Here is a 13,236-nt window from a genome sequence, read left to right as displayed (position 1 = left end):
CCAAGCATAGCTCTTTCAGGTGTGACCCCAAAAAGAATAAAAAAGGAAAAAGTAAGGTAACTGCAGAGAATGTGCTGGAAAGGGTAAGTGAGGCCCCCAGAGCTGGGGTGGAAGTGGGAGCAGAGCGCTTTGGAAGTTGACTTTGCGGGGTTCGTGTGTGTGTTTGCTCCCTCCTGCCTCAGTTTCCATGAGGCGCTGTTGGGAGGGGTTGCCAAGAAGGGCTTTTAGGGGTTCCTTCATTCCCCTCAGTGTTATTAGGGCACCTCCCTGGCTGTCGGAGATCTGCTTCTTTGCCTTTGCGGGGAGGGTGGGGCGTGGTTTGGGGGTCACACCCAGCGGGAGAGCAGGGGCCATGGGGGACCTTGAGTTCAGCAGCAACCCCTGGCCGTGCTCAGGGCATCTGAACCGGATTCAGTGCTTGCTGTGGAAGTGCCTTCCATCTGCGCTGTGACCCCCTCACCTGGATGAAGGCCCTCTTCCTCACCTCCAGCACTGCTCTCTGTGTCTCCCAAACCACTCATCTCTCACGGATGGGTGGGAATGGACTGATTCTCTTGACTCCAGCTCCGAGCTCATAATCGTCAGTTCTGTTTGAGTCCTGAGCTGGCAACAGAGTGGATGCCTTTGCAGAACGCATCTTATCTCTTCCTGATTTTATTTTGTTTTTGTTTCTGTTTTTTCTTTTTAGGTCACACCCGGCAATGCACAGGGGTTACTCCTGGCTCTGCGCTCAGGAATTACCCCTGGCAGTGCTCAGGGGACCATATGAGATGCTGGGAATTGAACCCGGGTCGGCTGCGTGCAAGGCAAATGCCCTACCCGCTGTGCTATTGCTCCAGCCCCGTCTCTTCCTGATTTTAAAGCTTTTTGTCTCTCCCTTAAAGTGAAATTAGGCTTTCTTTTCAGTTTTGTTTTTGGGTCATGCCTGGTGTTCCTCGGGGCTTACTCCTGGCTCTGTGTTTAGGGATCACTCCTGGCAGGGCTCAGAGGACCATTCGGGGTGCTGGGGATTAAACTTGGGTCAGCCGTGTGCAAGGCAAATGCCCTCTCTGCTCTCTGGCCCTGTGAAATGAGACCTTCTTCTTCTCACCAGAGTTGCTTCCTCCCCCCACTCCCCCGCCCCGCCCCAGGACCCTGGGCTCTGCATATTCTCTTAATTTTTCCTCCTTATCATGTTAACCCAGAGAAGACTTGAGAACGAGGCAGGATTTTTGCCCCTCGAGGCTTCTTTTACCAAATTCCAGTCTGACAACCAAGTGGTTTTCATTTGAGTCAAAACAAGATGGCAAGCTTTGAAGTTCACATATTTTAAACGTCCTCACCAGAAGAAAGCCTTAACCAGCAGCACCCACCAATCCAACATTGCTGATGGGCAGGTTTCTAGAAAGTAAAACAAAATGCTCCAGTTTCATTTGTTTACACACAAGCCCCACACTTACACAGGCAGAGAGCTCAGACCGGTCCTGGCTTCCCCCCTAGTCATTCACATGAGTCATGTGTAAATTGTGACTCACAGGTGAATTGTCCAGGGCTGGGCCTTAGTTGAGAGACACAGCATCTGCCATTTGTGTGAGACCCTGGGTCTATCCCTGGCCCCATAAACAGGACCCACATGTGGTAGAGCAGAAGGTGAGGTACTTGCCAGGCATGTACCCAAGCCAGGTTGGATTTCAGCACCACACAGGGTCCCCCAAGCACCTTCAGGGGCACTCCTGAGCACAGAGCCAGGAACAGCCCCCTGAGCACTGCAGAGTGCAGACCCCAAACATATAAAAGACTCCGAATACTGAATTTGTCAATACTCCCTAAAATGTAGCAAAGACAGGACAATTTATATCGGCTTGGACTTTGTGGAAAGCTGACATTTCTGGAGCCATTTTTAAGTGGACCCTGGAGGCATGAAGAAACTGCATTCCTAGACGAAGCCAAGGAACTTTGGAGGAGGCCAAAAGCAGTTGTTTTAGAACACCATCAAACAAGCATCTGCAGGAGAACTGATGATTATGGGCTCTGAGCTGGAGTCAGGAGAATCAGTCCGTTCCCATCCATCTGTGAGAGACGAGTTATTCGGGGGTACAGAGAGAGAGAAGGGCTGGAGGTGAGGGAGAAAAGGGGCCTTCACCCAGGTGAGGGGCCCACAGAGCAGAGCCAGCAGGATTTGTGGGTGATGCACAGGAAGATGGTTTGGAACGTGAAGATGTTGGCGTTTCTGGGACTGACAGAGGAGCCGGTCAGGAATTTGCAGTGCAGGGCCAGAGGATAGGACAGCGAGTGGAGCACTTACCTTGCACATGGCCGACCCGAATTCTATTTCCAGTGTCCCTTATGATCCCCTGTGCACCACCAGGAGTAATTCCTGAGTCAGAGCCTGGAGTAACCCCTGAACATCGCTGAACATTGCTGGGTGTGACCCAAAAAGCAAAAAAAAAAAATATATATATATATATATATATATATATAGTTTATCTTTCTGTAAAAGTTTAAGGGCACTGTTTTATTGTTGCTACTTATCATGGTCGGGGTGGGGGTGTTGAATTACACTCAGTTTACCCGTGGCAGTGCTCAGGGATCAGTCCTGGAGGTGCTCAGGGCTCACTCCTGACTCTGCTCAGGTGTCACTCCTGGCTCAGGCCTGAGGGATCACTTCTGGAAGAGCTCAGAGATCACTCCTGACAGTGCTCACTCTTTTTTCCGGCAGTCGACACTGGCAGGGGCTCCAGATTCACAGATGCTGCTCACTCCTATCTCTTGGCAGAGCTCAGAACTGCATGAGGATTGAGGTTCATGCCCACGTGTGGCCTGAGGAGCTGCATGACTTACAGGGGCTGCAGAATTTCCCTGAAGAAGTCTCACTATTCCCCCAGAATCACAGGGTAAGGGTCTAAGAACCACAAGGGTGGCCTAGAGCTTCCCGGCACCACATCCTCCCATCCTGCCTTGAACCACCAGACTGAGGGGCCCTGCCCATGAGCACTGCTTGGGAAGTGCTCATGGAATTCGCCTCCTGCCCCTTCTCCAAGGATATTAAAGAGCCTGAATGCCTTTTAAGAAGACATGCATAATAAATGGAGCGACACCGTCACCTTCGGAAGAGACACGCGTGGGTGTTTCTTTCCCGGGGTTTTGAATGGCTTCTGCATAGTCATGAGTGTTTTGAGTGTGCGATGTGTCTGTCTGGATGTCATAGCACACGTATGTTCCATGTTGGCATGTCAGCTTTGTATTTTGCACTCTTGCATCGTATTTCAAATCGATCATGAGAAATACAAGTCATGAAAAAAAGATGTAAAGAATAAGAGTAGGAGGTTAATAAATACAACGTTGGGAGAGATAGGAGCGTGGGCAGGGCCCTTGCCTTGCACACGGCTGGCCTGGGTTCTATCTCTAGCTCCCCATATGGTCCTTGAAGCCCTGATAGAAATGATCCCTGAGAGTAAGGCCAGGAGTAAACCCTGAGTAATGCTGGTGTGGCCCAACACCCCCCTCCCAAATGTTACAAAGGCGATCACACTTTCTGCATCTGTACATCTTTCTCCTTTGCAGTGTCCTTCTCCCCTAGCATAAGTACTTTCCTAAATTTGGCGATTATTACACAATCAAGCATGGTGATAGGTATCACTAGCTGTTGCAGTGATCATTTTGCAACATACAAATGCCGTCCTTGTGTTGTTTACCTGAGACTAATACAACACTGTGTGTCCACTGTATCTCAATGTCACAAATGTTGTTCTGTGTTTGCTCTTGAGCCAAACCACTGCTGCCCAGGGGTTACTCTCGACGGTGTTCAAAGACAGTGTGTGTGGCTGGGGATGGAACCCTCGTTGGCAATGTGCAAGGCAAACACCTTAACCCTGCTTCCATTCTTCCAGCCCCAATTTCTCAAATTCTGAATGATTTTTTTTGGTTATTATTTTTTTTGGGGATTTTGGTTTTCCTCTTTTTTTTTTGGTTTGTGGACTCTACCCAGTGGTGCTCAGGGCTTATTTCTGGCTCTGTGCTCTGGGATCGCTCTGGTCGGGCCTGAGGCATCATATATGGTGCCCTGGATTCAAGCCAGGTTGGCCACATGCACAGCAAGAGTCTTACACACTTTACTATCTTTCCAGCCCCTCATTTTGTCTTGAGGCCACATCTGGCAGTGCACAAGGTTTACTCCTGGCCCCGTGCTCAGAAGTCACTTCCTATTGTGTTCATTCAGGACACTGTTTATTTGACTCAGTGCTGAAAATTGAACCTGAGGCAGCAGCAAGCAAGGCAACTGACTTAATTTTGGTACTATCTCTCTGGCCATGGGATGATTATTTAAGCCAGCCGTTCCTCTATATTTCTATATGGATTGCTAGTAACATGCAATAGTATTTTAATATTCCAAATATTACCTAATTACTGGGCTGGAGCGATAGCATAGCGGGTAGGGCATTTGCCTTGGATGTGGCTGACCTGGGTTCGATTCCTCCGTCCATCTTGGAGAGCCCGGTAATACTGAGAGTATCCTGCCCACACGTCAGAGCCTGGCAAACTCTCCGTGGCAAATTCCATATTCTAAAAACAGTAACAAGGGGCTGGAGAGATAGCACAGCAGGTGGGGCATTTGCCTTGCACGGGGCCAACCCGGGTTCGATTCCCAGCATCCCATATGGTCCCCTGAGCACCGCCAGGAGTAACTCCTGAGTACAGAGCCAGGAATAACCCCTGTGCATCACTGAGTGTGACCCAAAAAGCAAAAAATAAATAAATAAGTAAATAAATAAATAAAAACAGTAACAAGTCTCACAATGGAGACGTTACTGGTGCCCACTCAAGCAAATCGATGAACAATGGGAGGACAGTGCAGTGCTCCAGTGCTACGTAATTACTATCATATAGTATAAGGTAAAGGTAAAGGCCCTCCCGTTGATTGTCGATTTGCTCGAGCGGGCCCAGTAACGTCTCCATTGGAGACTTTGTTGTTACTGTGTCTGGCATATCGAATCGCTTCTCGGCCTTTTGGCTAAGATCAAGTGTAGTATCATATAGTATATATTCTATAATCTGTTTTCTTGTTTGTTTATTTGTGGGCCACAGCGAACAATGCTCAGGGGTTCCTCCTGGCTCTGTGCTCAGGAATTACTCCTGGCAGTGCTCGGGGGACCATATGGGATGCCAGGGATCGAACCCGGGTCGGCTGTGTGTAAAGCAAGCACCCGACCTACTGTACTATCTCTCTAGCCCTAATCTGTTTTATTTCCTTCTCAATTTTATTTTATGTTTATGGAAGTCATAAATGCCAGGTGGCATATTCTATAAAATACTTAACCAAATAAATAGGCAATAATTTTCTTGTGTTTTGCTACTATTGAACATTTAGTTGGGTTGTAACTTGTGCATTTATTTTATTTTGGCAGGCAGGAATAGTAATCTATTCCAGAATTTTATACATGCAAAGGAAGGGCTGCACTGCTTAGCTACAAAGCTGGCCCTAATGACGAATATTTTGACAAATAACTTTTGGCCATATATTTACTTTTTCTCATGCGGTCTTACTTCCTTCGAGAAATTACTAAAAAATAGGAACCCTTTAAAGATCCTTGATATGTAGGGGCTGGAGTGGGTAGGGCCTTTGCCTTGCATGCAGCCAATCCAGGTTCAATTCCCAGCATCCCATATGGTACCCCAAACACTGCCAGGAATAATTTCTCAGTTCAGAGCCATGAGTAACCCCTGTGCAACACTGGGTGTGACACAAAAAGCAAAAAAAAAAAAAAAAGATCCTTGATATGTATTGTCAAATAGTTTTCTGAAAGGATTGTACTATTTTATGTTGCCAGCAAAAATAGATTTAGTTCCTCATTTTGTCACATGCTCAGCAACCATGGATATGACTAATTTTTCCTTTAACCCCAGCTACTTTGCTCAGCAAAAGACAATACCCTTACTACTGATGAAGTTGAAATTAATAATGTTTCCATAGTATCTGTTAACCAAATACCTATCTTTCATGCCTTTTACCCATTGAGACTGCAGGATATAGTGTTTTATCTCATCCTAATACTTTTTTTTTAATATATTGATGTGTTGTCAAATTTCTACAAAATATATTTTAAGTAGTTTGTTTGCACTGTACTTAGGGACTACTCTTGGCTCTGTGCTCAGGGATCACTCATAGTGGTGCTCAAGGGACCATATGTGGTACACGGGATCAAAGTTTGGCCAAGTGCAAGACAAATACATTAGCCCCTCTACTACCTGTCTGACCCCCCAAACTTTTTCATTTTCTGCTTCAGGTTTAGTTTTCAGTAAATGCCTATAAGTAATACAATTAGAGGATTTGATCATTCCTTCTATTGTAATGTCGACTGTGTTATGTCAGTGATCATACATACAATAGAATAAGACATTTTGATGGCAAAATCATTATACTATCATTACATTTACAAATGTATATGCTAATTTGAAATGGACTAAATTTTAAAGCTCCCTTGGCAGTTTGAATTCATTCACTTCCTGGAATAGCATTGATGGACTGTTAATGTTCATCCCCCTGTAGTTTACAGAGGGAGAGCAGTTTCTGATACCCTAGAGAGAACTCTGAGTTGTGTTTTCATTCGTTTCCTAAATTTCATATTTTCCTGAGAAAACAATAAGCAGTTCAAATTTGAATGACAGTTAAAAGTCTTTTAAATTGCATTTCACTAAACTGCCTCGAGATCAGAAAATTAGCCCTCTTCCTATTTCTTGTCTTTCTTTTGCCGGGAGTAGGTGTGGGGTCACTTCAGCTCTCCTCAGAGCTTATTCCTGGTTCTGCATTCAGAGATCAGCCTTTGACAGCTCAGGAAGGTGCCCTAACCATTATAGCATCTCTCTAGCCCCATCTTATTTTATGAATTTCTTCTACATTGAAAGGGATACTTAGGCCAGAGACATATTATATTGAGTAGGGCTCTTGCTTTGCACACAGCCAACCTGGGTTTGATCCCTTCCATCGGGTTCCCAGAACACTGCCAGGAGCGATTCCTGAGTGCAGAGCCAGGAGGGAGCCCTGAGCATCTCTGGGTGTGGCCCAGACCCCTCCCCAAAAAATTGAGGAGGAAAAACAGAATGGTAGATACTTCCACGGTGTTTTTGTTTTATTTAGGTTCGGATTTGGGGGCCACACCCAATAATGTTCGAGGTTTACTCCTGGCTCTGTGCTCAGGGATCACCCCTAGTAGGGCTTGATGGATAATTTGGGGTGCTGGGGATTGGAGCCGCATTGGCTATATGCAGGGCGAGCGCTCTCTCTGCTGTGCTGTTGCTGGAACCTTCCACAATCTTTTCTGTTATTTTTGTTTTTTTGTTTGGGGGCCACCCAGTCCTGCCCAGGGCTCACTCCTGGCTCTGTGCTCAAGGGTCACTTCTGGTGGTACCCTGAGACCACAGGGAATGCCAGGGATCGAACTCGTGTACCCTGGGACCACAGGGATCGAACTCGTGGGAGCCGTGTACAAGGCAATGCCTTAACCCCCTGTACTATAGTTCTGGCCCCTCCACACAAAAAAAAAAGTTTAAGGGGCCACCTCCAATGGCAGTGCTATCCTGGTACTATAGTTTCAATCCAGAGGTGCTCAGGAATGAAATGTAGGCCAGTGTCCGCTAGAGCTTTCCTGCACCCGGTTCCCCTGAAGACAGGGCTGGGGAAGGAAGAGAGGTTCAGGGAAGAGAGAATCAGGGAAGAGAGGCTCAGGTTAAAGTTCTGCTAAGGGGCTGGAGTGATAGCACAGCGGGTAGGGCGTTTGCCTTGCACACGGCCGACCCGGGTTCGATTCCCACGATTCCCAGCATCCCATATGGTCCCCTGAGCACCACCGGGAGTAATTCCTGAGTGCAAAGCCAGGAGTAACACCTGTGCATTGCCAGGTGTGACCCCAAAAGAAAAAAAATAAAAAGGTTCTGCTAAAAATATGAAATAAGGAGGCTGGAGCAATAGGATGGTGAGTGGGGAATTTTGCCTTGCAAGCAGCCAATCCAGGTTCAATCCCGGGCAACCCATCTGGTCTTCGGAGCACCACCAGGAATGATTCCTGAGTGCAAAACCAGGAGCAAGCCCTGAGCATCACTGGTTGTGACTCAAAAACAACAACAAAAGGAAAAAGAAATTTGTAGGCCTGGAGTGATAGCACAGCGGGTAATGCAATTTGCTTTGGACGTGGTAGACCCAGGTTAGATGCCCAGCATCCCCTATGGTCCCCCTCAGGAGCAATTCCTGAATGCAAAGCCAGGAGAAAGCCCTGAGCACCGCTGTGTGGGGCCCCAAAACAAAGAAACAAAAGGCAAACAAAAAATAATTTTGTTATGTGCCTGCTAAGGGGGCATGCTGGGGGTGGGGGGCTGGAGAGATAGCACAGTGGGTAAGGCATTTGCCTTGCACATATCCGACCTGGGTTCGATTCCCAGCATCCCACGTGTTCCCCCAAGCACCACCAGGAGTAATTCCTGAGTGCAGAGCCAGGAGTAACCCCTGTGCAAAGTGTGGTGTGACCCAAAAAGCAAAAAAAAGGGGGGTCCTTCTGGGGAATGAGAAGGAAACTGGGGACATTTGTGGAGGGAGGGTCACACTGTGGTGGGATTGGTGTTGGAACATTGTATGCCTGAAACAACTCTCTTATGGATAACTTTATAAATCATGGTGTTTTAATAAATAATCAAGTCCTTCTGAGGGCCAGAGTGAGAGGAAGCATCATTCCTGCACCCCTTTTTCACCTGGACCTCCCCCCAGGTCTGGATGCCATCAGTGTCTGCACCCCGCTGTCTCTGTTTTTATTTTTCTTAAATTTTTATTAGTGAAACACCATGAGGTACAGTTGTAGACTTACAAATTTTTGAGCTTGGGTTTCAGTTATACAATGATCGAATACTCATCCCTCCACCAGTGCCCATTCTCCACCACCAATGATCCCAGTATCCCTCCCACCCCCCAACCCCCAATCCCACCCTACCTCTGTGGCAGGGCACTCCCTTTTGTTATCTCTCTCCTTTTGAGTGCTGTGGTCTGCAAAAGAGGCTGTCTCTGTTTTGACGGATGCTACACAAGGCGGCGGGAACAATGCAGTCAGCTGCAGCCTGGACTCGTTAGGGGATGTGATTTCAGTAATGAACAACGTGCTGACTCAGGGACCAGAGGCAGGATCCTGGCATCTGCTGCTCTGGGGGCAGCCAAGGACTGAGAGCACTGTCCACAGGGACGGGGACTTCTGTCCGTGCTTGCTCATTCGTTGTGTCATCCAACAACCGGAAGCAAAGCTCCACCCGAAAGGTAAGGAAGTGAGTGAGTCACCAAAAAGCACATCCTGGGCTTGGTGTCCAGTTGAGGAGACCAGACCTTGTTCCTGAGCCCTGGGGCTCCCTCTGTTGCTCACCTGTTGCTCACCTAATCTCTCCTCTGAGCCATGGGCAACAGTATTGCACCTTCTTCTCCCCTCTCTGTGGGAGAGAAGCGAACCCCAGCACAGAGCAAGCAGGGAACACAGGACCAGAGGGAGCAGTGGCTTAGCCGAGACCTGGTCATGAGTGGGCCAGAGTGATGGGACTGTGGGCAGGGCATTTGGCCTACACTAGGTAGACCCAGGTTCCATCCCCCGCATCACATGGTCCCCTGAGCACAGCCTGGAGTGATCCCAGAGCACAGAGTCAGGAGTTAGCCCTGAACACTACCTACCACCACAACAACAACTAATCCCGGTTATAATATGCATGTCTCTTTTTTTAATCTTCAGACAATTACTTTAATAACACTGTGGTGAGATGTAACAATTTTCTTTCTTTTTTGTTTTTCTCTTTGGATCACACCCAGCAATGCTCAGGGGTTACGCCTGGCTCTGCACTCAGGAATTCCGCTGGAGGTACTTGGGGGACCGTATGGAATGCCAGGGATCAAGCCCAGGTCTGAGGGTTACAAGGCAAAGGTCCTACCCGAAAGGCACTCCCCGGAGGCACTCCCCGTTGTCCTATTGATTGATCCCACGCCCAAGATGTAACAATTTTCACAAATCACTCTTTCTTTCTTTCTTTCTTTCTTTCTTTCTTTCTTTTTTCTTTTTTATTGAATCACCATCAGATGCAGTTACAAAGCTTTCATGTTTGAGTTTCAATCATACAATGATCAAACACCCATCCCTCCACCAGTGCACATCCTCCACCATCAATGACCCTAGTATATCCCCGCCAAACCTCCCCCTGCCTCCATGGCAGACAGTTTCCCCCCTTCTCTCTACTTTTGGGCATTATGGTTTTCAATGCAGATACAGAGAGGCTATCACGTTTGGTCCTTAATCTACTTTCAGCACACCTCTCCCACCCCGAACGATCCCTCCAACCATCATTGACTTAGTGATCCCCTCTCTATTCCAGCAGCCTTCTCCCCCAGCTCCTGAGACAGGCTTCCAACTGTGGAGCAATATTCCTGGCCCTTGTGTCTAATGTCCTCGGGTGTCAGTCTCATATTAATATGCACATTTCTGAGCAAAATTATCTAAGTCTCACCCCTGCACGAATTCAGACATTGCTGGTGGCCATGTAGAACGGCTCTGCCCTGTGCAAAACGTTTTGCCAGTTTCTGGCAGAGGGCATCACACATTGACCGTCCCCCCCAACACCTCCCTCCCCACCCCCGGCAGCTAGCCGAGAGCAATGAAAAGGCTGCAGCGCTTAGGAAGCTAAGGCACAGGGATGATTGTTCAAGCAGCAGGCTCCGTGGCTGAACCACAAAAGCCGGATGCGGAGAGCAGCCAGATTCCATATTGCGTGGGTCCTTCTGCGTGTGGGAAAGGAGCTCCTTCACAGACAAACCTGCACACACTGAAGGGGCTGGGGTTCCCCGGGGCTTGGCAGACAGGACCAAGGGCTGTGGTGTGCAGGGGGACCGTGGCGGGCCTAGAAACGCTCAGAATAGGAATGAAGATGAGACATTATTGCACTGACTCCAGGGACTGAATGGACCTCACTCGGTGGGATTTGATGGCACGAAAATTATTCCTCAGTAGGGGCTGGAGTGATAGCACAGTGAGTGAAGAGGGCGTTTGCCTTGCACACAGCCGACCTGGGTTCAATTCCCAGCATCCCATATGGTCCCCCGTCACTGCCAGGAGTAATTCCTGAGTGTAGAACCAGGAGGAACCCCTGTACATCTCCGGGTGTGACCCAAAAAGCAAAAAAAAAAAAAAAGTATTCCTCAATAAAGCGATTTAAAAAAAAAAGTCTGGAGAGGTTGGAGTTGTAGTACAGCCGGGGGGGGGGGGGGAGGGGGGCGGCATTTACCTTGCATGCAGCTGATCCGGATTCGATCCCCGGCATTCCAGATGGTCTCCCAAGCACCACCAGGAGTAGTTTCTGAGTGCACAGCTAGGAGGAGTATCCCCTGAGCATCACTGGGTGTGACCCTAAAAACATAAATTAAATTAAATTAAAACCCATTTGGAGCTGGAAAGATGGTTCCAAGGGCCGGAGCACAGGCTTTACATGCACGAGCATTACTGGATTTGACTCCCAGCATTACCTGTTCCTTCAAGCATTGAGCTGGGACTAGTCTCTCCCAGGATGAGAAACCAAAAAACGCACCTGGAGAGCTGAGAGACTGAACAGTAGGTAGGGTGCTTGCCTTGCCCGCAACTAGCTGACCTAGATTACAACCCTGGAACCACATAGGAGGAATTGTTTGCCAGGAGTAATTCCTAAGCACAAAGCCAGGAATACACCCTGAGCACTGCCAGGTGTGGCCCAAATTACACACACACACACACACACACACACACACACACACACACACACTCAAAGTGTTGAAAGTGAAAACCAAGAGCCTCAGAAGTCTCATTGGCAGAACAGCTGTCTTGCCTGCGTGGGGCCATTCATTACATCCCCAGGACCCCCTAGCTAGTCTGATCTCTCTCTCGGATACCAGGACCGAGCATGTGACCCCTGGACTTTTCTCAACAATCACCAAAAGAGTGAAAAGGGGAAAGGGGGAAAAAAATCAATATTTTTAAGGAAAAGGGCCTAAATTATACCCCTAAAACATATACGGTCATTTGTTTCTGTTCTGGGGCCACAGCGGGCAGCACTCAGGGTCTACTCCTGGCTCTGCACTCGGCTCACTCCTGGTTCTGTGCTCAGGGCTCACTCCTGGTTCTGTGCTCAGGGCTCACTCCTGGCTCTGCACTCAGGGCTCACTCCTGGTTCTGTGCTCAGGGCTCACTCCTGGCTCTGCGCTCAGGGCTCACTCCTGGCTCTGCGCTCAGGGCTCACTCCTGGCTCTGCGCTCAGGGCTCACTCCTGGCTCTGTGTTCAGGGCTCACTCCTGGCTCTGCGCTCAGGGCTCACTCCTAGCTCTGCACTCAGGGCTCACTCCTGGCTCTGTGTTCAGGGCTCACTCCTGGCTCACTCCTGGCTCTGCGCTCAGGGCTCACTCCTGGCTCTGCGCTCAGGGCTCACTCCTGGTTCTGTGCTCAGGGCTCACTCCTGGCTCTGTGTTCAGGGCTCACTCCTGGCTCACTCCTGGCTCTGCGCTCAGGGCTCACTCCTGGCTCTGCGCTCAGGGCTCACTCCTAGCTCTGCACTCAGGGCTCACTCCTGGCTCTGTGTTCAGGGCTCACTCCTGGCTCACTCCTGGCTCTGCGCTCAGGGCTCACTCCTGGCTCTGCGCTCAGGGCTCACTCCTGGTTCTGTGCTCAGGGCTCACTCCTGGCTCTGCGCTCAGGGCTCACTCCTGGTTCTGTGCTCAGGGCTCACTCCTGGCTCTGCGCTCAGGGCTCACTCCTGGTTCTGTGCTCAGGGCTCACTCCTGGCTCTGTGCTCAGGGCTCACTCCTGGCTCTGCGCTCAGGGCTCACTCCTGGCTCTGTGCTCAGGGCTCACTCCTGGCTCTGCGCTCAGGGCTCACTCCTGGCTCTGTGTTCAGGGCTCACTCCTGGCTCACTCCTGGCTCTGCGCTCAGGGCTCACTCCTGGCTCTGCGCTCAGGGCTCACTCCTGGCTCTGTGTTCAGGGCTTACTCCTGGCTCTGTGCTCAGGGCTCACTCCTGGCTCTGTGTTCAGGGCTTACTGCTGGCTCTGTGCTCAGGGCTCACTCGTGGCTCTGCGCTCAAGGATTCCTCCTGGCAGCTCTCAGTTGCATGCATGGCAAGGACCTTAGCCCCTGTATTATCTCCATAGCTCAAGTTTATTTTTATTTGTTTGAGGAGGGGGTCACATCTGGTGGTGCTCGGGTGGTACTCCTGCATTCATGGCCT

General features: G+C 49.3%; 1 pseudogene; it reads left to right on the top strand.

Annotated features, from left to right (window-relative positions):
• Window positions 1-4,970: 4,970 nt before the first annotated feature.
• LOC130039602 (uncharacterized) lies at window positions 4,971-5,136 on the top strand (annotated as a pseudogene).
• Window positions 5,137-13,236: the final 8,100 nt, after the last annotated feature.

This window comes from Sorex fumeus, unplaced genomic scaffold (assembly GCF_029834395.1).
Source record: "Sorex fumeus unplaced genomic scaffold, SorFum_2.1 ptg000091l, whole genome shotgun sequence".
NCBI lineage: Eukaryota > Metazoa > Chordata > Mammalia > Eulipotyphla > Soricidae > Sorex > Sorex fumeus.
The sequence above is the reverse complement of the archived record's forward strand: the minus strand, read 5'-3'. Positions and strand labels throughout refer to the sequence as shown.